General features: G+C 36.3%; 2 pseudogenes; both read left to right on the top strand.

Moving 5' to 3' along the window:
• Nucleotides 1–10,894: 10,894 nt before the first annotated feature.
• On the top strand, nt 10,895–11,561 carry LOC114215192 (olfactory receptor 4P4-like; annotated as a pseudogene).
• Nucleotides 11,562–24,451: 12,890 nt separating this feature from the next.
• LOC114215380 (olfactory receptor 4P4-like) lies at nt 24,452–25,386 on the top strand (annotated as a pseudogene).
• Nucleotides 25,387–26,795: the final 1,409 nt, after the last annotated feature.

The raw sequence follows: 26,795 nt of genomic DNA, 5'->3' as shown, positions 1-26,795 counted from the left end.
CAATTGAAAGGACCTTGTGATTCTCCTTCATTCTGTTAACTTAGTGAATTACACTGATTTTTAAATGTTAATTCAGCTTTTTATGCCAGGAATAAATTCCACATCATCATGGTCAACTATTATTTTATAAGAAGCATTGATGGATTTGGTTTACTGGTATTTTGTTTAATATCTTTGGGTTTGGGTTCATAAGAGATAATTGTCATTTTTGTGTTTCAGTATGACTTGGCATTTAGGCAATGGTGGCTTCCTATAATTAATTGTGTACTGTTCTCTCTATTTTCTGAAAGACTTTGTGTCGAATTTGTATTATTTTTTTTCAGGGTTCCATGCAGTGCCATATAAGTTTTAAGACCAACTTTCCCTCTGACAAAAAAGGCTATTGATATCTTCTCAGGGATTGCCTGGAATCTGTGGATCACTTGAGGAATACGGCTATCTTAATCATATTATATATAGTCTTCTAATCCGTAAATATGATCTGTGTTTCTATTTAATAAGGTATTCCTTAATTTCTTCCAAAAGTATTTTGTACTTTTATATGTAACAGTCTTTCATTCTTCCATTTCAGAATTATTTACAAAACCTAAGATATGGAAACAACCTTACTGTCCATCGATGGAAAATGGATAAAGAAAATGTTCATTTACCATTCTGAAAATCCTGGGGCCCTTAATAATTGTGCAAAATCTACTCTGCTTATGTTCCACAAGTAGAACAACAAAGGCTGGATGACAGCACATCTGTTTACAACATGATTTACTGAATATCTTAAACCTACTCTTGGGATCTGATGTTCAATAAAAAAAAAGAAGATGCCTTTCCAAATATGACTGCTCATTAACAATGCACCTGGTCACCTAAGAGCTCTGATGGAGATATCCAGCAAGATTCACATTTTCATGCCTGTTAACGTAACATCCGGTGTTCAGCCCATTGATCAAGGAGAAGTTTTGACTTTCAAGTCTTATTATTTAAGGAATGTATTTTGTAAGCCTATAGCTGCTATAGATAAGGATTCCTTTGCTGGATCTGAAAAAAGTAAACTGGAAACCTTCTGAAAAGAATTCACTACCCCAGATGCCATTAAGAACATTTGCAATTCATGGGAAGAGATCAAACTATTGACATTAATAAGAGTTTGGAAAGAAGTTGATTTTAACTCTCATGAATGACTTTGAAGCTTTCAGTGACAGAAGTCATTGCAGATGTGGTGGAAATAACAAGAGATGGAAAATCAGAAGTGGAGCTTGAAGATGTGACTGAATTGCCATAATCTCATGATCAAATTTTAACATATGAGGAGTTGCTTTTTATGGAAGAGCAAAGAAAGTGGTTTCTTGAGATGGAATCTAGTCCTGAGGAAGATGCTGTGAAGATTGTTGAAATGACAACAAAAGATTAAGAATAGTGCATAAAATTGGTAGATAAACCACTAGCAGGATTTGAGCGGACTGACTCCAGTTTTGAAAGAAGGTCTCCTGTGGGTAAAAGACTATCAAACATTATCTCATGCTACAGAGAACACATGTGTGAAAGGAAGACTCAATCAATGCAATAAAACTCACTGTTATTCTGAAAAATTACCACAGCCACCCAAAACTTCAGCAACCACCACACTCGTTGCTCAGCAGCTATTAACATTAAGGCCAGACCTTACACCAGCAACAAGATTATAACTCTCTGAAAGCTCAAATGATGGTTAGCAGCATTTAGCAATAACATATATTATATTTTAAAAAAGCATTAGTTTGTAATCATCATGCTCCAGCACAATTTAGAGTGCAGTAATGTATAACTATAACTTTTTTAAAAAAAAGATTTTATTTATTTATTTGACAGAGAGATAGCACAAGTAGGCAGAGTGGCAGGCAGAGGGAGAGCGAGAAGCAGGCTCTCTGCTGAGCAGGGAGCCAGACGTGGAGCTTGATCCCAAGACCCCAGGATCATGACCTGAGCTGAAGGCAGCCGCTTAACTGACTGAGCCACCCAGGTGCCCCTATAAATATAACTTTAATATGCACTGGGAAACCAAAATATTTATTGACTCACTTTCTTATGATATTTGCTTTATTGTAGTGGTCTGAAACTGAATTGACAATACCTGAGTTACGCTTGCACTTTACTTAAAACACTGCCTTAGCTTTCACTTCCTGCTTGCATAAGCCCAATGGTCATTGAGTGGTAACCATATCACTGTCTTCTTGAATTTTTCTGAGTATGCATCCAGCCCTGAGCATATAGGGATGGTCCTCTAGATTACCTGGTATATACACAGGTAATTCTCACAGCCCTTGTTCTCACATGTATCTCCTTCCCAAGCCTGATCCTTTCTAGTGTTTTCAGTCATTTGTTGCTTTCCTGATCTTATACTTTGCGTCAGAAAATTATAATGAGAATATTTGACTCAAATGATTCTGATAAAATCTACCCTGCCGTCCTCTCCAGCCTTGGGAAGTCTCCCAGACAGATGAAACAAAGTCAAGCCAGTGAGCCAATTCTTTGTGGAGCCACCAAAAATGAAAAACATACTAACACAATCCTTTGAGGTCAAAGTCTGTATTATTCCCTCCGACACCAGCAAGCTCTATGAGGAATGTGGGCCACCATTCTCATGGCTGCCACTGACCTAGGAAGTAGGAAACAGTGGGTTGATTAAAAACTAATGATGTACTGTATGGTACTAACATAACATAACAAAAAGAAAGAAAGAAAGAAAGAAAGACAGAAAGAAAGAAAGAAAGAAAGAAAGAAAGAAAGAAAGAAAGAAAGAAAGAAAAAAAGAAACCTGAAAAAAAATTTAAAAAATAAACAAAAAATTCCACGATGTTCTCTCCCCAAAATATATAACTTATTTCTTCATTAATCATTCCACTTGGTTATTGTCACTTTTCCATTAGGTTTAATAGTTCCTAAATTTTGGGAAATAGCTTGGCCATAATTTAAATAGGTAAACATGTTGGCTACAGCAACTTCTTTCAAGACAGGTCTCTAGGGATGCCTGGGTGGCTTAGTCAGTTAAGCATCTGCCTTCGGCTCAGGTCATGATCCCAAGGTTGTGAGATTGAGTCCTGAATCCAGCTCCCAGCTCAGCGGGAGCCTGCTTCTCCCTTTGACTGAAGCTCCCTCTGCTTGTGCTCTATCTCTCTATCTCTGTCTCTGTCTCTCTCTCTCAAATAAATAAATAAAACTTAAAAGAAAAAGACACCTCTCTAAAGGCAAAGGAACAAAAGCAAAAATTAACTTTTGGGACTTAAGTTAAAAAGCTTCTGCACAGCAAAGGAAACAGTCAACAAAACTAAAAGGCAACCAACAGAATGGGAGAAGATATTTGCAAATGACATTACAGATAAAGGGTTGGTATCCAAGATCTATAAAAAACTTCTCAAACTCTACACCCAAAAAACAAATGATGCAGTCAGAAAAGGGCAAAAGATATGAACAGATGCTCCTCCAAAGAAGACATACAAATGCCTAAGAGAAACATGAAAAAATGTTCAACATCACTAGCCATCAGGCAAATTCAAATCAAAACCAAATGAGATACCACCTTATACCAGTTAGAATGGCAAAAATTAACAAGACAGGAAACAACAAATGTTGGCAAGGATGTGGAGAAAGGGAAACCCTCTTATACTGTTTTGGGAATGCAAGCTGGCACAGCCACTCTGGAAAACAGTATGGAGTTTCCTCAAGTTGTTAAAAATAGAGCTACCCCACGACCCAGCAATTGCACGACTAGGTATCTACCCCAAAGATACAGATGTAGTGAAAAGAAGGGGCATAAGTACCCCAGTCATAGCAGCAATGTCTGCAATATCCAAACTGTAGAAGCAGCCGAGATGCCTTTCAATAGATGAATGGATAAAAAAGATATGGTTCATATACACAATGGAATATTACTCAGCCATCAGAAAGGATGAATACCCAACTTTTACATCAACATGGATGGGACTCGAGGGGATTATGTGAAGTGAAATAAGTCAAGCAGAGAAAGACAATTATATGATTTCACTCATATGTGAAACATAAGAAATAGCATGGAGGACTCTAAGGGAAGGGAAATTGAAAGGGAAGAAATCAGAGAGGGTGACAAACCATGAGAAGCTCTGTACTACAGAAAACACTGAGGGTTACAGAAGAGAGGGGGCTGGAAGGATGGGGTAACTGGGTGATGGGTATTAAGGAGGGCATATGTTGTGATGAGCACTGGGTGTTATACATAACTAATGAATTGCTGAACACTACATCAGAAACAAATGATGTACTATATGTATTATATATGATCATAATAATAAAAAAATAAAAAACAAAGTATTAAAAAATAAAATAAATATAAAAAGTATGTGTTTTTGTAGGAAAAAAATAATAAATAAATAAATAATAAATAAATAAATAAATAATAAATAAATAAATAGTTAAACAGACATCTAACATTGGCCAGGACACTCCACTGGTATTTGTACAAGAGTAATAAAAGCATATGTACATACAAAAAGTTTACATGAGGGCACCTGGGTGGCTCAGATGGTTAAGCGTCTGCCTTCAGCTCAGGTCATGATCCCAGGGTCCTGGGATCGAGTCCCGCATCGGGATCCCTGCTCCTTGGGAGCCTTCTTCTCCCTCTGCTTCTCTCTCTCTCTCTCTCTCTCCCTCTCTCTCTCCTCCTCTGTCTCTCATGAATAAATAAATAAAATCTTTAACAAAAAAAGTTTACATGAATGCTACTAACAGCTTTATTTGTAATAGCCAAAAATTGTAAATCATCTCAAAGTTTACTGGTAAGTAAATGAGTGAGCAAACTGTGGCACAACCAAGCAACAGAACACTACACAGCAAATTAAAGAAAATATTAGTTACTTGACACTTCATCATCTAAAACTAATGTGAATTATGTCTATTTTAATTATATTTCTTATTGTTGATGGCATATGGACATGTATTTGAATATTGTTTATTAATTGAATATTGTATATTATTTTTATATTCAGGCACTATCTGATTCTGCTATTTCTAGTAATATCTATGGAATCTTTGGATTTTTGTATTTGAATGTTCATATCAGCTGCAAATAATATCAGCTTTATTTCCTCCTATACATTTCTTCCAGATCAGATTTTTGTCTCATTGTGCTGCATTACAGTGTTGAATAGAAATGGTGATAGAAATGAGCATTTCATCTCATTCTTGATGTTAAAGAGAATGTATCTAACTTAATCCCTTTAGGATAACGTTTTAAGTAGGACATTTAAGAAATATTATTTTAGTGGCAAGCAAGTTCCTTTATATTATTAATATGCTTTTGAGTTTTGATATTGCTAAACATTTATATGATGAACATGTAAGTTTATCACATACTTTTTCGGCATCTATTGAAATAATTATTTGGTTTTTCACTTTTAATTTCCAGTTTGGTGGATATATTTATCAAGTTTCTCATAATAAACTATTAAAGAATATCTGGGATAAAACTGGATAATGGAATGTTAATTTTTATACAAAATTAAAGTAATTTAATATTTTAAGATTGCTAGAGTCAATATCAGAGAGGAAAAGATCAGTGATTAATTGTATTTCCTTGTAACAATAATCTTGCAAAATGAATTAATGCTAGCTTGATTTTTATTCCTCTATGAGAAACTGTAAAAGAGTAGGAAAGTCTGTTTTGGAAAACTTTGGTAGAATGTTTTAAATCCTCGGGTGCCTGGGTGGCTCAGTTGGTTAAGTGTCTGTCTTCAGCTCAGGTCATGACCTCAGGGTCCTGGGATCAAGCAGCACATCTAGATCCTAGCTCAGCAAGGAGTCTGCTTCACTCTCTCCCTCTGTCTCTCTCCTAGGTTGTGCTCACTCTCTCTCTCAAATAAATAAATAAAATCTTAAAAAAATGTTATAAATTATTTTGAGACTGGTATTTCTTTTAAGGATTATTTTTAATTAATTCTAATTTTACTAATTATGGACTAGCTGTCTTTTGTAATTCTTATGGAGTTAGTTTTGATATGATAGTTTGTAGAAACATCTTTTTATGTTAATGCTTTCAAAATTATTGGCATTTAGCTGTTGATAATATTTTATATTTTCCTCTCCCTTTTTATCAGTATATTATCATTAATTAATATTATATTTTTTCTTTTATATTGATCCATACTGCTAAAACTTTAACTATTTTGACAGGTTTTCTCAAAGATCCAACATGAAAATTTGTTGCTCTTTCTTTTTCATTTTTTGTTTCTTTTTAATTTTCACTTTGATTTGTCTTATGTTTTCTCATATTACTTTTTGATGTGCCCCCGTCTTCTAAAGATAGAATCCTTTTCAGATTATCTTTTTTTCTAATGAAAATATTAAGGTTATAATTTTCTTTAAAAGTACCACTCTTCCTGGGGTGCCTGGGTGGCTCAGTCGTTAAGCGTCTGCCTTCGGCTCAGGTCATGATCCCAGGGTCCTGGGATCGAGCCCCACATCGGGCTCCCTGCTCAGCGGGGAGTCTGCTTCTCCCTCTCCCACTCCCCCTGCTTGGGTTCCCTCTCTCGCTGTGTGTCTCTCTGTCAAATGAATAAATAAAATCTTAAAAAAAAAAGTACCACTCATCCTGTATCCTATAAACTTTAACAGGTAGTATGTTCCTCATATTTCAACTCTAGGTAGATTTTTTAATTTCTGGTGAGATTTAATTCTTAACAAATTAGCTATTTTGCAGAGTATAAGTTTCATTTCTCATATTGTATTTGTGTGTGTATTCATATCTACCTAGATCTAGATCTACTTATACCTTTTATTGTGCTCAGAGTTTTGTATAATGTCACTTTTTAAAAATATGGTAAGGCTTTTTAAAATAACCTAATAGCTAATTTTATGTATATTCCCTCTATGCATACCAAAATATATATTCCTTGTTAGATGTATACTTTTCTATATACCTCCATATACCTTTAAGTTCTGTTGTTCAGATCTTTTATACCCTCTGGACTTACTGCCTTTAGTCATCGATCATTGAAAAAGGAACATTGAAATCCTCCACTGTGAAGGTGGATTCATATTTTTCTTCATGTGGATTTATCTAAACTTGCTTTATGCATTTGGAGGCTAGACTACTAAGTGCACGCATGAGGCAGTGTCATGGAGCAAGAAGAGCAAATGTCATACTTTATGGATAGTATTGTAAGAGGTTCTATTCAAGATGTGGACAGTTGTAGGAAAATCACAAGGAATGTGTAATATCTTGGGGCTAGTGAAGTTAAGTACAATTGAGCACAATGGGTGCACAGTAGTGGCAAGCAGAAGTGGAAATGAGCAAGGCAGAAAAAAATATAAAGTAAAATTAGACTTACATGGACCTATCATGGACCCATGAGGATTGTTGCTATGAACGAAGGACTACAATTTACTCAACCTGATTTACTCAAACAAAGTAAAACAAAAACACACTAAAATAAGGAAAATTAATTATGCATTGTGGCATTTCCAAATTCTGAGACCCTAATATTAGATGATACCTAGTAACATAAAACAATGTAGATGACTTCTAAGTTTCCAATGGATGTAATTAACCATTGAGAATGTTTCAAAATCTTCATGCTTATGGCAATGACTCTATGTTGATGAGTAAAACTGTAATGCTCTTCTATACTCTCTTTGCATATTTAACTCATTAGATGATGTGATCAATTAAAAATATGTGTGTACATATAATATACATCCCCAGTCTTTGAAGAAATTATTCTAGGAGAAGACAGAGAGAAAAATACATATTTACATTACATCAGTGCTAGAACAATACAAAAGTATTGAATCATTTAACTAATCACCCACAAGAGATACATCAAGCGGTGCCTGGGTGGCTCAGTCAGTTACGCACACAACTCTGGATTTCAGCTTAGGTCATGATATATGGGTCCTGGGATCCAGCTGGAGTTGGGCTCCATGCTCATCAGGGAGTTTGCTACAGGATTCTCTTTCTTCTACTGACCCTCCTCATGCTATCTATCTCTCTCACTCTCAAATAAATAAATAAACAATTCCTTTAAAAAAAAGAGATATAAATCAAGTAAGCCTCAAGCCCATCTTCAGTATATGACCACTATACTATAACTTATAGTATAGTGTGATCAAATTATAATCACACACACATTGGCTGATGCAAAATGCATGCAGGAGTTTTCCCCTGAGGACCTTCATATGCTTTAGTTAATTCATGCTATTCCCAACAATGTTTTCCTGGAAGGTTCTTTGGATGGAAGATAAACAGGAGAGCCAGAGGTGCTCCATGTCTGTTTGCTATTATATAGTACGTGTACATAAAGTAAAATAACCACCTGAAGGATCACCTTGACATATATATTATATATATAATATTACATACAAAAACATATATATGTGGATATATATATGAGATATAGAGAAAATAACTGTAATTTCCACAAGTCTTCATTTTATACAAAATTTGATCTCATAATTTAAATTTTAAGTTCTTTTGTAATAATTTTGTTAGTAGTTATTTAATTTTATTGGTAGTTCTTTTTAAGAGAAGGCATTCAGGAAAATCTGGAGTGCAATTGATGAAGGTTTTTAGGCTTCATTTGTATTTGGGAGAAGACATCTAAGCACAATGAAAGAAAGTATGAGCTTCCAAATCATATGGTTTAAACCGATGATTTAGATGTAGACCTCCCTCTTAGTACTTGTGCAACCTTAGATTCAAGTTTCCTTATTTGCAAAACAAGGACAATAATAGAGCAGTCCCCTTTATCCATGGTTTCACGTTCCTGCTGTCAACCATGGTGCAGAAGCAGATGATCCTCATTTGATGTATTGTGAGAAGGTCAGCAGCCTAAGGCTATCTGACAGTGCCTACCTCATTCACCTCACTTCATCTCATCATGTGGGCATTTTATCATCTCACATCATCACAAGAAGAAGGGTGAGTACAATAAGGGTGAATACAGTATGATATATTGAAAGAGAGAGGGAGAGAGAAAGAGCAAGGGGAAGGGAAAGAAAGGAAGGAGACACAGGGAGGTTTTATGGATTCTTTTTTCTTTTTTTCCACCAGGTGATTCCCAGCAGAAAGTTTATTGCCACTGCTATAGATCTTTTTCTATACTGATCTACATTTTCACAACTGATTTTTAAACACTGTAGTTTGAGCAGAACTGGACTTTGTGTTAAGAGATGTTCATGTTTGCACCAATGTTCAGGACACACTCTAAACCAAGAGTCCCATTTCCTTTGGTATCAATTCTCTTGTTTTTCTTCTATGATTTTAATGAAAAGCTACCCTGGGATTTATATATGGCCTGTAACTGATCTTATTCTTCCATATAATGAAAGTTTCTGCTTGGATATTCTCAATTGATACATAAAGAAGTATATTGCCAAGCTCTATGTTGAAACCAGAAGAAACTTATACTGATGCCAATGTCTTTTTCTTATCCTGAATGTATGTCTAATATAAAATCTTCAACCCATCCCATTGTGGCAGAATACAAAATCCAGAGGAAAAACCAATTAATTGATGAAGAACATCCTGTTATCTATTTTCTTACGCAACTGTTCCTCTCAACACATTTTTGGGAGTACTCTTCTGTGGACTTGTCAAGTTAGAACCATAAGACCTTTCATTGCATATTCTCAACAGAACTCCATTTTGCTCTTAGCACAAGACAAATGGATCCAGTATTTTTAGTTCCAATAACCAGCTGAAGAAGGAGGATGAGAGAGAATGAATTGCTCCATGATAACAAGAAAAAGGTAACAAAACATAGGAGCCTGGATGCTCACCCTCATGATCATTAGATGAGAGATCTGTCCACCTCAACATACTGTTGCTGGTACCATTAAAATAATTCATTCACATAATAGTCTTTTAGGCAAATCATGATTTTGCTGTGGCAGACATTTAGTTAATGGGTAAAAGGTGATGGCTCAACAGATTCACTCTCTGCTCCTAGATCTCCTGCATCTAAGTGGCTGTGCTGCTTAACTGCATGGTTAAACATGCAGGACATTCTTTAATCACCTTGGGTTTTTCAATACGTCAAGAGAAAACAAGGAACTCTCCACAGTGTTTCTAACATTTTAAACAGCAACCTCTGAAATGTGTCTTTAGATTGATTTGGAAAAAGGGGAAGTTTTATTCAATAATTACACCACGTTCTTATATCCAGGTGCCCAGATTGTTCTCCCTTTCCTGCCTCTCCTGAATTCTGACCAAATTGAATCTTGACCAAACTGCCAAGGACAGTCTCTGAATTTATTAACTGCTATGATTAAGAATATTGACTTTGCTTTTATGTCAAGAATAAATATTTAGTTTCCCTAAATGTATAGAATGTGGTGTTAGATTGGGACTTTATAAATTATTATTACTAGCACATGGAAGGGGAAAGAATAGTTTAATTGGGTGTTAATGGCAGAGTTAAAAAATAAAAAAACACACCTTTGAAGGTGGTGGAAAACAGATAGAAGTCCATTTAGTCAGTGGCTAATGTAACATAGTTCTGAAGAGCATAGAATTTGGCATCTGATACACGTTCATATCTTAGCTTACTGCTTAGCATCTGAATGAATTGATACTATTATCTGAACCTAACTATTTTTCTTCCTCCATATGTAATGTGAGTACCAGAAGAGCCACTATTAGAGTTAAATGCATACAAAATATTTTTAAAATTTCCCAACATATAGTAGGCTCTCATTAAACATCATTTGAAATATGATAATAACCTTAAACCAGAAAGATATCAAAGATAAGTGTAAATATCCCTCTGTGACCTACATTTTTTTGGTGTAAAAATACTCCAACAATTTAAAAAGTACTACTAAAATGTCATATGTTCTGTAACATCTCAGATGAATTAAGTTTCTGTTGTGTCTCTGGACTCTCCTCGACCTCATGGAAAATAGGAACAATGTCACAGAATTTGTTTTCATGGGATTATGGGGAAATAGGCAACTAGAGCTATTGTTCTTTCTCTTGTTCCTGCTCTGCTACCTGGCTGTCTTAATGGGAAACTTCATTGTCTTACTCACAATCACATGCAGCCATCTAAGCGAACAACCAATGTACTATTTTCCATCACCTTTCCCTCATGGACCTCTGCTACACCTCCACTGTGTCCCCAGGCTAATCAGGGACTTAGGTGCAGCAAGAAAAAAATATTTCCTATAACAACTGTATGACCCAGCTCTTCACTGCCCACTTGCAGGTGGGTGTGGAGATATTCATCCTGGTATCCATGGCTTTAGACCACTATGTTGCCATTGTCAAGCCCCTGCACTGCATGGTCATCACAAGCTGGCGGAGGTGTAACATGTTGATCTTCGTGGCCTGGGGTGTGGGGTTTTGGCACTCTGTCGCTCTATTGCTCATGGTACTCAATTTACTCTTCTGTGGCCCTAATCAGATAGATCACTACATATGTGATGTGAAGCCTCTTTTGTAACTGGTGTGCAAAGATATTCATGTTGTTAGTATTTCAGTGATTGCAAATTCGGGAATGGTGGCAGTTGTCATTTTTCTTGTCCTGGTGGCTTCTTACCATTCTTACAAGTCATTGTAATTCAGATTGCAATCTGCACTTTAAAGGGTCCAATTAGTTCAAGGTGTGAGCACTTGGATTTGAGGTATTCAAGAAATGCCCTTCCACAGCACATATCTGATCAAATCCCTGGTCTGTCCAAAAAATGTATATGGAACGCTATTTTCCTTGGAACAAAACCCAACCTTCTTAAATCTCCCCAAATTGGTTCAGCTCTAACTTGTTAATATCAGAGGTCATCACATTGGAAGAAAGTATGGTGTTACAATGACAGGCTTTGGACTAGGGCAGAGCTGGGTGATACAGTGACTCTGTAAGTTTTTACCTCTGGATCTTGGCAATTTGATTTAATTATTTGCGTGTCTATGAAATGGGATAATATTATACCTCAGAAGATATCATATCACTTGGACTAACACATGCGAAGATTTTACATGACACAAGGCACACTGAAAAATCAAGTTACTTCCCTCTTTCCTTCTGTGTGTCCTTTTGCCTAGATGCTTTCAACCAGCTCCACTGGGTCCACCTACATTCTCCAAACACACTCTAGAATCTATCAGTTTTATGGCTGTATATCAGCTATCTCCTCTGCTTAGGATTCCCCACCTCATGCTTGAGGGTCCATGTCTTATCTATAATTCACACTCCTTATGTTTTCTTATTCAGGAAGACTTGGCAGATCCAACAGACTAGAAGTCCTTCCGATTCCTGCCCTGTTCTTTTGTTGCTATTCATCAGTATCATCTCTCCACTTCAAATAATCCTATATCCTATATAAGTGTTTCTTCCTGTGAACTGTGCTTTTAATAGTTTGAGCAGGAGGAATCTGTGATATATCTTTATTTTTTCTTTTTATCTTTCTTTTTTTCTAACAATAAACTTGGACAAATCAAGATGTAAACAAATAATAATTAAATTCTTGGAAAATATTTTTTATTTGACTGTATGCATTGTTCTTACATATCTAGAACTTGTTCTTGTGTCAAGAACAATCATTCATTAATAATAAAATAAGTAATGTCAGAAAGGCTAAGAATTTAACATATATTCCCATGTGCCTATTAGGGAGATAATGAAATTCAGCAGACCACCAGACCTTTAGAATAGTTATACTTTTTTTATTTTCTGCGTTAAGGAGGCACTGCTCTCTCAATTATTGGGTGCCTCTTTGTCCATTGAATCACATAACCCAAGCTCAGCTCTGAGCTTCCAATCCTATTTGTCTGAAAATATCTCTCTGCCCAGAGACTTGTCTTTTCTCAGCAGAAAGATTACATTGCTTCCACACAAACTTGGCTTGATTACCTTACTTCTGCCCCAGCACCGTGGCAAAATGCAAGAAAAATCATGGACGTAGTAGCTATTGTCTTAGTGCCTGGCACCACTCTTCTGATGTTTCAACTCTTAGGCACCTTCATATATATTACTAATATGTTTAATTTTTTTTCCTACTAAAGCCCTGCAAGCTTCCAGAATATGATGGGAAAACATTTTGTCTGCCCCATAGGAAATTAGCATTGATAAGTTATTCATAGTTCTGTTTGATGGCTTAATGTAGACTTTTACTAAATATTTTTGGATTTTTTTAAGTATGCAAATGGCATGTTCCTGTGTGTACGTGTGTGTGTGTGTGTGTGTGTGTGTGTGTGTTTGTAATGATTGTGTCTGTGCATGTATTGTTTGGGGAAACCTGGGGCTCTTGGAATTCCTTAGGGCAGGTCAGGGAAATCCTTATCCCATCAGAAAGAATGCTATGCAACAAAATTTATATATATATATATATATATATATATATATATATATATATACACACATTAGCTCTCATATTTTCTTTTTGTTTCCCAAGGGTCCACAAGATTTTATTGGCAAAATTGGATGACATTATATAAAAAGCCAACAAATAAAATATAACAAACTGAATTACTTATCAATTTGTCAGGTAGATTCTATCCATCTATATAGGAATTTATTGCTAATTTAAAAACTCATTTTTAATTAAAGGGATACTTCTAATCAGCTAAAAAAAACTGTTAAACAGGTTCTTTCTTTATGCCCCAGAGTTATCAGGAAATACCAGGTTGGAAGAAGCTTAGATATCTTGCCAAGGGCCTACGGGAATAATTGGAGGCCCAAACTAGCTGTGGCTGAAAAGGTTTTATGTGACTTCCTTCCTCAGCATCTTCTCCTAATCCTTCACCTTTTGCTTCACCCTATATTTCTCTTCAGACATCCATTGGGAGGACTGATTTAGATATTGAACCTAAATCATCCACCAAAAGATATTTAGTAAAATCAAAATGCTCTTGAAAAGTTGATGATTTAGGTACAGAGTGAAGGATGAAGTGTTTGGAATCAATGGTTTTGAAATATCTACTTTATGTGACACCATATTCATGGGGGTCTCCGGTGTTGAGGAGAATTCTGGAAGAGTTGAAATCAGCCCTCACAGTGGGCTGTCAGAGGAGGATGGAAGGCCTGTCTTCAACTTTGGGCCTCTACATTTCTGTCTAGTTCATATAGTACTGCCTCAATGGTTAGAGCAAGTTCTCACATGCAGGTGACTCTGAGGTGATATGGTGTGCCAGGTGCATTATGGTGGCCGGGAATTTAAGGTCTCAGTTAGGAAGACCTGGTTAGGATCAGCTAGCTGTGTGATTTTGAGCACATGGACATGACATTCCTAGTTGAATTCTTGGTATATGGTAAATAACCTATAAGTGATTGGAACAGTTGCTTTTGTTTTAGGATTTTAGAATTTAAAGACTTTGTTTAGAGGTGCTAAATAGTATGGCTAGTAAGAGGTTGTATCCAGACTCTCTGAGTTTGAAGTCTCAAGTTTTTGAAAACTGTTTCCCATATCTGTCTATTAACAGTAGCACAAGTTTGTTTGTTTGTTTGTTTAATATTTTATTTATTTATTTGACAGAGAGATACAGCGAGAGAGGGAACACAAGCACGGGGAGTGGGAGAGGGAGAAGCAGGCTTCCTGTGGAGCAGGGAGCCCGATGCGGGCCTCGAGCCCAAGACCCTGGGATCATGACTTGAGCAGAAGGCAGATGTTTAATGACTGAGCCACCCAGGAGTCCCAACAGTAGCACAAGTTTTATTCTTTATTCATTAAGTTAGTTAAAGAAGCACTGATGCTTCTTGGTTCCCCTTTCACCTGGGGCTACCCACTGATGAGGAAGGGAGTTGGCGATGTTGGTGATTTTCTCTATGAAGGTAACTATTGGCTTGACTAAAACTTGTTTCCTGAAGAGCAAAGATGTGCCCTTACTGCACTTTTTCCTCAGAAGGAAGGTAAAACTTTGGAAGCTTTTGAGTGGCTTGCCTCCATTTAGTAAACATCCTCAAGGTCGGCCATTGGTCTCTTTCTGCCTGTGAAAGTTTTTCTGATTGGATTCTCAAGCACTGTTAGCCTATTATGCTCTTCAAATTCTTTATCGTCAATGTTTTGCCTTAAGTAATATTATTTAGTTCTGTCCCCCCATATTTAAATTCTATGATTAATTTGTTAGATAACATATGTATAATGATTTCACTGTACCTTTTACATATCATGTTTTACTGAAACATGTTTCTTTTCTTCCAGCTGAAAGTTTCCTGTTTTGAGACGTTCTTCAGAGCTCCTTCTTTGCTTATAATTCTTTGTCAAGCTGCTTCTTATTCCTCATGCAACTATGCTTTCTTCGGGCTCTTCTTTCAATGCATCCAAATAAGCAACCTATAATTGAATTCAGCTCTGAATCCAACTGGAGAGTTTTCACACAATAACCATTAGGCCCATTAAAAGTAGGCTTCTGTCACGTGAGACTCCCAGAATGCTTGACCTGTCCATTTTGCTGCGATTCCTGCCCCATGTGTCCCATACAAGTGGGTACATGTTGTAAGAAGTCTGGCCTCGGAGTTTTTGGTGTTTGACTCTGAAATAGCTCTATACTCTCAATTTAAGTGCAGGTATAATTTGTTTTTCCCCACTTGGGCTTAATTTGGTCATTGGCTCTTTGAAATTTATTACAAACAAGATATGAGCCATGTGATCATGGAATGTTTTGCTTCCCAGAAGCAGGTATGAATCCATACCTAATGACGTTCCATCTACATCTAATTGATGATGACTTGGTGCTTGCTATTCATGCAGTTTTATGGTATTGCAAATAAATATCTAATGGTAGAATTACTAGAGAATAGCTTAAAAAATATTTTATTTATTTATTTGAGAGCGAGAGAGAGAATGGATGGGTGGGGGAAGAGCAGAGGTAAAGGGAGAGAAGCTGACTCCGTACAGAGCAGAGCCCAATGCAGGGCTTGATCCCACAACCCTGAGATCATGACCTGAGCTGAAACCAAGAGTCAGAAGCTCAACTGACTGAACCACCCAGGCACCCCTAGAAAATAGCTTATAATTAGCTTGAATAGATATCATCATCCTGGATTTCAAAGATTTTGTACAAATGAACACTACTTTTAAGTAACCTGTGAGTTCCAGTCCTCATTTTAGTAATTTGTGGGTTTTTTTCTCTCTTTTTTCTCTTGATTGATCTTGATGAGGTTTTCTGAGTTTTATTAATTCTTTTGGAGAATTAACCTTTAGCTTTTTTACTATTCTCTATTTAAGAATGTTACTTATCTTTTTAATTATTTAAAGATTTTATTTATTTATTTGACAGAGAGAGAAAGAGAGAGAGAGAGAGCACAAGCATGGGGAGTAGCAGAGAGAGAGGGAAAAGCAGGTTCCCCGCTAAGCAAGGAGCCAGATGTGGGGCTCGATCCCAGGACCCTGGGATCATTACCAGACGCTTAACTGACTGAGCCACCCAGGTGCCCCAAGAATGATAGTTATGTCAGCCATTTAATTCCTTTGTTTATTATATCATTATCTCTATTTTGTTTGGATTTTACTTCGGTTTATTTTTCTGGATCTTGATTCCTGAGATACTTATAACTCATTGATTACTGACATAGCTGTTTTTAATAATAAAAGTGATATCACTACACATTCTACACATTTTTAAAATAACAATAAAAGATAGAGTGTTCTTCTTTTTTTTTTTTAAAGATTTTATTTATTTATTTGAGAGAGAGAGAATGAGAGATAGAGAGCACGAGAGGGAAGAGGGTCAGAGGGAGAAGCAGACTCCCCGCCGAGCAGGGAGCCCGATGCGGGACTCGATCCCGGGACTCCAGGATCATGACCTGAGCCGAAGGCAGTCGCTTAACCAACTGAGCCACCCAGGCGCCCTAGAGTGTTCTTCTTAAGGCCAATAAATTCAACACCTTAGACTGAATGAAAAAATTCTTTTAATGATATAAACTACCCAAGCTCCTGAAAGTTAAAGATACATATTCTCCGTGATATTTATTTACATCTTAAAACAATTTAATTTATTGCATTGTCTTCACACCCTCTGTCCACATAGCTTTGGTAGTGAATTTTACCCAATATTAGAGAAAAATAATTTCTATTCTACACAAACACAATAATAAAACAGAAGTGAATACATCTAGGGGCGCCTGGGTGGCTCAGTTGTTAAGCGGTTGCCTTCGACTCAGGTCATGATCCCAGGGTCCTGGGATCGAGCCCCGGGTTGGGCTCTCTGCTCCGCGGGAAGCCTGCTTCTCCCTCTCCCACTCCCCCTGCTTGTGTTCCCTCTCTCGCTGTGTCTCTCTCTGTCAAATAAATAAATTAAATCTTAAAAAAAAGTGAATAGATCTAAACTCATTTCATCTGTCCAGCATTTCTTTGATACTTCTAAATTATGCTAGGTTTTCTATACATTCATTAGAATTTTCTATACAGATACGTGTGTCATGGTGAAAATTGCCAGTTCTGCCAAGCTCTTGTTCAGTATGAGAGACTCTTTTTCATGTGAGCTTAGCTTGGTTGTGCCATATAAGATCAATATGTAACATCAATTGCATAGTTTGTACTGGAACCTCCCAAACAGAAATTGGATTTTTAAAATTCCATTTCCAATAGCATCAAATATACAATATACCTAAAGAAAAATGTGACAAGATAGGAGCGAGACATATGCTAAAATTTTGATAGACACTATGTTGAGAGTGTATGTAGAACTTAATAAATAGAAGTATTGTGCTCATGGGTCAGATGACTCAATACTCTTTTTTTTTTTTTAAAAGATTTTATTTATTTATTTGACAGAGAGAGAGGCAGCGAGAGAGGGAACACAAGCACAGGGAGTGGGAGAGGGAGAAGCAGGCTTCCTGCTGAGCAAGGAGCTAGATGTGGGACTCGATCCCAGGATCCCGAGATCATGACCTGAGCCGAAGGCAGATGCTTAACCATCTGAGCCACCCAGGCGCCCGACTCAATACTCTTTGGATATGAATCCCCAAATACGTGGTTAGATTCAAGCAATCTCATATAAAATATGAATGGGTATGTGTTCATTATTTTCCAACGTGATCTAAAATGTATAGAACAATGTAAAGAAACTTAATTAGGTCACACAATTTAAAAAAAAAACAAAGCTGGAGAACTTACATTACTTCAGTTCTAGGTATATTATAAGGTTGCTGTATACAAAACAGTGTGTTATTCTCATGAAGCTAGACAAGCAGATCAATGGGCCAGACTAGAGAGTCCAGAAACAGACCTGCATGCATTGGTCAACTAATTCTCAACAGGGGTCTGTAGGCAATTTAGTGGAGAAAACACAGTCTCCACAACGAATGGCAGCAGAAGTGTTAGACATTCATATGTACCCACAGCAACAACACCACAGAAATCCATGCATCACAGCTTATACAAATTCAATTCCAAATGGAACACAGACCAATACATAAAAGGGAGATGCATAATACATTTAGAATAAAACACAAGGCAAGATCTTTGTGACCTTGGATTAGAAAAATAATTTTTAAATATAATATCAATGGTGTGGTCCATATACAAAAAGATAAAATGCACTTCAACAAAATTAAAACTTTTTCAGCAGAACAAGTTTAGGACGAGGGGTGAATTCAAGACTCGGGGATATTGATGGAACACCTTATATGTCTCTAACGGGAGTCCTGGAGTGTGTCTGTCAGGGGAGGACATGGAAGATATGACCGGCCGTCTTCTCTGTGGGTTGATACAAGCTAGCTGGAGTAAAGCTTGGTCAACATCGGGCACGGTGTTGAAATGGACAAGCTGTAAAATCGTCAAGATTTGATATCCTCAAAGGGCTGCTGAAGGGCTATGTAGGGGAGGAAAGCTTTTCAGTTTTTCCCTTCTCTGTTCTTTAGCTGGTCTAACAATTAAATTGACAGAAGACAGATTATCAGGAGAAAAACAAACGTTAATTTCACATGTATGGGAACCCCAAAGAAATGAAACTCCCTGATAGCCAGAGAACTGAGGTTTATATGCGGTTCTGAGCTAAGGAGAAGGGGGTAGGAATTCAATGGGCACAGGGGAATTTGAACAAGCAACCCTGCAGAATCCGCCACAGTTTACCATGCCTACCCCACACTCTTTGTAGTTATCTCTGGTGGTACCTCTCTTCCTGGACAAGGCCCTCTGTCTAAATTCTTTTAGGCAGTTAGTGGGGAAGAAAAAAAAAAACTGCTTTTGAATCCTTTGACCTCATTGTTTTCAGCTTAGAACAATCCATATGTCAAAGTGGCACACTGGGGAAGCCTGCCCTGAACCCCATCAGTTAGAATCCTTCATTTACTCAGGGTTACTAAACTTTCAGAGCCTGGAAGCAAGCATTAAATTTAGAAATATCCATTTTCTTCTTTAATGGCTATTTGAGCCAGTTATTTAGACTTTAGTAAATTCTGTGTTCTTTTTGCATAATAGTGGTAATAATACTTATGTCAAAATATGCACAATTGTGTTAAATAATTTAATGAATTTTTTAAAGATTTTGTTTATTTATTTGAGAGACAGTGAGAGAAGGAGTGGAGTGGAGGAGAAGAGAGAGAAGCAGACTCCATGATGATGTGGGGCTCAATCCCAGGACCTCGAGGACTGAGAGCCGACGTTACACATTTAACTGACTGAGCCACTCAGGTGCCCCTTTCTCTGAATTTTTTTTTTATCTTTTTTACTTCTCCTACCTTCCAAGTTCATGGGGAAAGAAATGTTTATTGTTCTATCATTCCTTTCCTTTGTCTCCCACCCCCCCAACCATTGATTCCAACAATGTTAGTCCCAAACCACGAAGAGTTTTGCACCCCTTCTCATACTACAGGTCATTGATTGTATTGATTTAACTACTCTATAAACATAAGATCTTGATAATGGATCATACTTGGACTATAAATGCTTGTGTATGGTTCTTTTTGTTCTATCTCATCTCAAATTTTCCTGAAAGCTAACCAAAAACTATTATTACAGGCTACACTGTTTTTCCTTTAATTCTTCAGAAAGCTGGATGAATACAGGACTGTCAAAATTTCCAGAACTGCTCTGAATATGGCCTTTTTGGGTCTCCAGAGAAATAGTGCCTGAACAAGCTAATGCAAAGGTAGAAAGCAACACCCAGGGCAACCAAGGATATCACTTTGGACAGTGGTTTAGCAACATTTGGCCAGGATCTGTTTAGAAATGCCTTGGGAATGTAATTACTTACAGCTTTCAAAGAATTATTAATTTCTCTGTTGTCACTTAAGTTTATATCCTGTTGGTCCCAAATTTTCTTCAGGAATAGGCATAAAATCAATGATTTCCTGGACCTAAATAATCTTGTTAGGTTTTACAGGAATTAAAAAATACTATTAATTTTTTAGTGAGCTAGCCTTGAGATCTTAAATCAGCATTTGAAATTCCTAGCCTACTTTCCTCAGGCATAACAACGCCTTTCTTCATCACTGATAGGTTTAGTAAATATTTGAAGTCCACTTCCCTTGTAAAACTGTAGAACGTGTCCGTCACATTGAGATTTCCAAAATATTTGTGGAAAATTAATGTGGATGTGTTTGAATTACTGATTTATAATTCTCTCCATTTTATTCCAGATTTTGATGCTGGAGCTGATTTGGCACAGTGAGTATCTGGGGGATGGAATTCTGCCTGATGTAGCCTAAAACTAACCTGGCAGCCACATGAGTCTTACAGTTAGTGAACTATCCTTGTCACCTTCATTTGGGACAGGACCGCCAATGAAGAGCTTGACTAATTATATGCTCTTAGTCTATATAATTTCATTCTGAAGACTCTAACGACTTTTGCAATATTTGGTAATTCATTTATATAAAAATGCTTTAGCATATGTTTGTTTTAATTGTGTATTATTTGTAAGCAAGATTCCAGTTAATAACGTTGAAATTAAAGCATTCTAATTGGAAGTGGATTTCATTGTGTCCCATTCTTGTACTTATGTACAACCCTTCATATTGCTGTTACGAAATAGGCCTGTTTATGCTTGTATATTTACAAAATGAAGAATTTCCTATGTTTCAAATATATTTCCTATATTCCTTGCCATCTTAGAATAGACTAATTTCACCTGAGTGAACCAAGTTAAGTTCACAGCATGCTGTTCTGTTACACTAAGGGAGATATGAACGTGAGATGGAAGCTTTAATTTTTTTATGTATTTGAGAGAGAGAGAGATAGAGAGAGCACAGTGTGGGGGAGAAGCACAGGGAGAGGGAGAAGCCGACTCTCTGCTGAGCAGATAGCAGGATGTAGGGTTTGATTCCAGGACCCTGAGATCATGGCCTGAGCCAAGGGCAGCTGCTTAACTGACTGAACCATCCAGGCACCCATGATGGAAGCTTTAATTTAAACATAAGAGCCTCTATTCTTATACTGATAGTTTAACCAAAAGTGCACTCAGAATTTTTATTTAGTATTACCAAAGAAATAAAGCAATCATTTAATTATATTTTTATAGTGCAAAAAAATCAAGCTAAGGGTTAGTGTTAAGCATTCCCTAAGAGGAGCAATCTGCCGTCCAACTCACCTAAATGTTTTCCTCAACAGATTGTTGAAATTGAAGTTTACCTGATGAGTTAGAAATCCATGTTATGAATTTTTTTTTTTATTTTCCCACTCGCCTTGGTTGTGTGTGGGTGCATGACACTTTCTGTGGTTCTAAACTAATCCATTTTGAACCACACGTGTCTCTGGCTATTTCATATTACCTCATGTATTCCTCATTAAAATTCTGAATTTTGTAATGATCTCTTAATTGTAAAAGGAGTAAGATGAGGTTTAAAGAGATGGAGCAATTCGCTCAAGGATTGCACTGGTCAGTTTCTTTAAGACACATCAATGTTTCTGCCTCTTCCTGTGTTGCTAATGTTCTAACCACTTGTTCAGTGGTTGCCTGATGTTCTTTATGCATCAACTGTAACTTCAGTTTTTACCTAAGAGGGGTCTGTAATATCTCTCCATCAAAATGTTTTTATGACAATAATTCTCCTCTCTTTTTCCATTTTACATCTGCTTTCTGCAGCGATCATGTATAATGTTCCCTCAGGTTTCAGGGTGAGATAGAAGGGAAGCACTCTTGTCGATTCAATGCCAATGATGGTCTAGAAACAAGGAAGAATCTTGGTTTGAGCAATTTACATGCTGGTAAAACTGAAGGAAAATTATTTAAAATGATTTAGAATGAGAGAATTCCCTCTAACATTTATGTTAAATAGTCCATATATCTTTATTTCCATAAATACTCAGAAAGACAGACTAGGTGCCTGTTCACCCATCATCTTGCGTATTCTTTTTTATTCAGGTATGGGCTCAGAATAGTCTTTTCATGCTTTTCTGATGACACCCATCATCATCCCATTCAGCTCTCTTCCATGAAATTAGTCCCAAACTGAGGGGGAATCAGGACTTCTTTTTTCAGGCATTCACAATGTATTACTTCCTGATCTTGAGAAATGCTTAGATTCTCTTGAACTGAGCTTCTTTTTTTTTAAAATCAGAGATTTCAGGCACCTGGGTGGCTCAGTTGTTAAGCGTCTGCCTTCGGCTCAGGTCATGATCCCAGGGTCCTGGGATCGAGTTCCACGTCGGGCTCCCTACTTGGTGGGAAGCCTGCTTCTCCCTCTCCCACTCCCCCTGTTTGTGTTCTCTCTCTCACTGTGTCAAATAAATAAATAAAATCTTTGAAAAAAAATTTAAAAAAATAAAATCAGAGATTTGGATTAATCAAGTGAATTGTGCCTTTAAATTGTTTGCAGTCTTCTTGTATAATGACTCTTTTTAAACCAAACTGTTTTAGGTAAATAACTGTATCTGAAAAATTAACATTATTTCCACCTCATTAACAAAGAATCAGCATCACTTGCAATGAATTGAAATAACTCCCTCTAACCTTTCAGCTAAAGAGTAGTTAAGGTTAACTGCTGAATACTCTGTAACTCATCATTATTTTCAAAAAAAGTAGAACACACTAAAAATTACTCCTTGGTGAAGTTAGAATTTAGAATAATAATTTAAAGCAAAATTGCTCTCCTACAGTGGGGACCATTTTCTAAAAGCCTCTCTGTTAACTCTCTCTCTCTCTATATATATATAATATAATATAATATAATATAATATAACATAATATAATATATATAAAGAGGGATAGCATATATAAAAATATAGAGAGAAATTTACTACATATATGTGTATAGATGTATGTATCTATATATAATACTCTCTAGGACTATAAAACACATGGATATTAATTTTGAGATTCACTACTGTTGATAGTTTCTATACAACTTTGCTACAAAAGCTTTCTGGGTTTTTTAAAAATAGACACCTGGAGGCCGATATATGACTGTCCCAGCAGATCCAGAGAAACATAGAAAGTGCAGCAGCTGTTCAAACCCACTGGGGACAGATATTCCTCATCAATGTGGAAAATAATTCCTCAAAGTGCATTCTCTCTATTCTTCACGCATTTTGTACTGATTAAATAATATCTTAAAATTACACATCAGATGCAAAATATGCAAATACATGAATGTTTCATTTATTTTGTGTCAACAAATATCCCTGAGTGCTACCCGACCACTAAGTTTGACTAACGTTATCTTCTGTATCATCCCTTTACTGATTTTAGGTCCTTAGATTGTATATAAAATGTGAAATTTTTGGCAAGAGCCATGACATATGCATGATTTGAACATATTTGGGCCAATTAATGATTTTATCTGTCCTTTAATGATTGTCATCACAAACTTCAATGACAGTATTTACATTTTTAAATTCTCTTTAACACATGAAATGTAAATAGGAGAAATGAATGAGATTGCTAATTATTTTCCACAATTGCAGTCATGAATAGACATTCTTTATTTTGCTGTATACTTTTCCCCATTCTTTGCTTTTTAAAATAACAGTGATTCCATTGGTTTGGTATGACCAATTGGCAATGTTTGATCACATAGCAGAAAAAGAGTGTGCTTTATACATATTAACCTTTAGCAGTTCAGGCTGGTACATATGCATTTCCTGAGGTTTCAGTCCCAGTATTTCATGGAATTTGATCAGAAAATGGTGAAAATAGCAATGTTGACCTCATGCATTAGGTACACATTTAAGATATATGCAACAAAACATTTTTTGACTTGGGACAATTTTTATAAATCTTCTTTCTTATCTAAATAATATAATTAATAATAATGAATGGTCTTTAATTTCCAGAACAAACCATTTAAATATTTAAAAATCATTATCAGTAAAATTGAGTAACATAAATAATCATTTCCATTATTCCCTTAAAGAATTATTACACAACACTTTTATAGAATCAAAGGTAATAGAACAAGATAAAACAGCTTAATTTAAGAAATTAAGAATAATTATATTAATACGATATTCATGTCAATCTACTCTTAGTAAATTTATATCATTGTGTTCATACTGTTACATTTTCACCAAATTTCTGTTTATTTCCTTCAGATACATAACTCATTTGTGTGTAACATACAGCAAACTCAAGTATATGGAGAGGCAGAGAAACATCTCAGAATTCATACTTCTAGGACTTTGGTATGACCAGAGCATACACATATTTTGCTTTGTGCTCTTTTTATTCTGTTATGTTGCCCTGTTGGCAGGACACCTTCTGATCCTTGTCTCCATTCGATGCAGCCCTCTGTTTCATCAACCCGTGTACTATTTCCTCAGCCACTGATCCTCTATGCACATCTGCTATACCTCTAGCATTACACCCAAATTAATTGGTGACCTACTGGGGGGACAAAAACTATCTCCTATGGTAATTGCATGTTACAGATCTTTACAATGCACTTCTTTGGAGGCATTGAGATCTTCATTCTTACTGCCATGGCCTTGATCGCTATGCTGCCATCTGCAGACCTCTCCACTACATGCTTATCATGAACGGGACCAGGTGCAATCTCCTGGTCTTAGCTGCTTGGACTGATGGGGCTTTCCATTCTTTTCCTCAATTACTGATGACAATCCAATTGCCATTTTGTGGTCCTAATGAAATCGATCACTACCTTTGTGATATCTTCCTTTTGCTCAAAGTTGCCTCCACTGATACCTACATCACTGGGGTCCTTGTGGTTGCCAATTCAGGTATGGTCGCCTTAGTTACCTTTGTTGTCTTGTTTGTTTCTTATGTCATTATATTGTTTAGTCTAAGACATCACTCAGCTGAGGGAAAACACAAAGCCCTCTCCACCTGTGGGTCTCATATCACTGGGGTCATCTTATTTTTTGGGCCTTCAATCTTTGTTTACCTTCGACCTCCAGCCACTTTCCCTGAGGACAAAGTATTTGCTCTATTTTATACCATCATTGCTCCTATGTTCAATCCCTTAATCTATACACTGAGAAATACAGAGATGAAAAAATGCCATGAGGAAAGTTTGGTGTCAAACATTATTTTCAAAGGAAGCATGCAATTAGTTTGAGGAAACATATGGCTAAGCAACTTTATTAAAAAAATGGGCTTGATGTAACTAAATGAGCTAAGAATTATTTGATAGTCTTTATATTCTATTGCTATCATGAACAGAATGCATGAAAGAAAGAAGAATTAGAAAGGAATTTAAAGGAATAGCTAAATGAATCCTAATTCCTACATACCAGGATTAATTAAAAACTCAATTTTGTGGAGTATTAAGGAGATGTGGATATGATTACCTGCAGAAAAATCTCTCTGGGCCAAAGCAAATAAGGCAACACTATTCAGTCAGTGAATTTTAAAGGCAAAATAATTTTAATGATAATTCTATTAAAAATCCTGGGCTTATATGCCAGTCATCATAGTGATATACATTCTGTACTAGTGTTGCAGTTGAAATCTAAATTAAAATAATGACTTTAAATCATCACGAGTACCTTTATGATAAAACATTCATTTATACTTCCTCTAGTGGCGTTTAGAAATCAGTTGTGTAACGAAGAAATCAGTATAGTAGAACTTGTTTTAAAGTGACTCCTGGTAATCAATTCTTCTGAATTCATATTAAAAATAATAGTAATACCTAATTAAGGCAGAGCAAGAGTTAATAATTGAGGATGCTAAAAACATAATTATTTGTTATTGCACCTATTAACCAGAATATAAAACGTTTCCCATAAAACCTAAGGGACTGAATAATAAAATGTAAAGGTTGACAAACCCCTACCTGCCTTCAATTGATAAGTAAGTGCAAAGTTATTGGATTCAGAATTGAAAACTTTGTCTGGTATAAGGAGAAAAAAAAAAGCCTAGCAAAAGACAGATTAAGACATGGTCTACCAACAAAAGCAAACTAAAGTACATTTTGCAAGCACATTTTGGCTGCATATAGATGGTTATAGCTGTTTTATTTATAATTGCCAAACCTCTGAAACAACCAAGATGTCCCTCCACAGGTGAATAGATAAATAAATTGTGATTTATCTGGAAAATGGACTATATTATTCAGCGCTAAAAAGAAATGAGCTATCAAGAAACAAGATGATATACAGGAAATTTAAATGTATATTACTAAGTGAAAGAAGCCAATCTGAAAAGGCTACATATTATGTGATTGGAACTATATGAATCCTGGAAAAGGCAAAACAATGGAGACATTGACATCAGTGTTTGCCAAAGGTTAGTGTGGAGAGTAGAATGAATAGGCAGAGCACAGAGGATTTTTAGAGCAGGAAGCACATCTGTATGTTACTAAGGTTGTGGATACATGCCCTTATACATGTCAAAACCCGTAAAATGTAGTACATCAAGTGTGAAGCCTAAATGAAAAGTATATTTGGGGAGATAATGATGTGTGAGTAGGTTCCTTTGATAGTAACAGATGTATCACTCTGTTGGGAGAGGTTATCTG

Source organism: Eumetopias jubatus, unplaced genomic scaffold, assembly GCF_037043125.1.
Source record: "Eumetopias jubatus isolate StellerSeaLion01/CBP00866 unplaced genomic scaffold, mEumJub1_p1.0 scaffold_13, whole genome shotgun sequence".
NCBI classification, from domain to species: Eukaryota; Metazoa; Chordata; class Mammalia; order Carnivora; family Otariidae; genus Eumetopias; species Eumetopias jubatus.
This window is presented reverse-complemented; position numbering and strand designations above follow the sequence as displayed.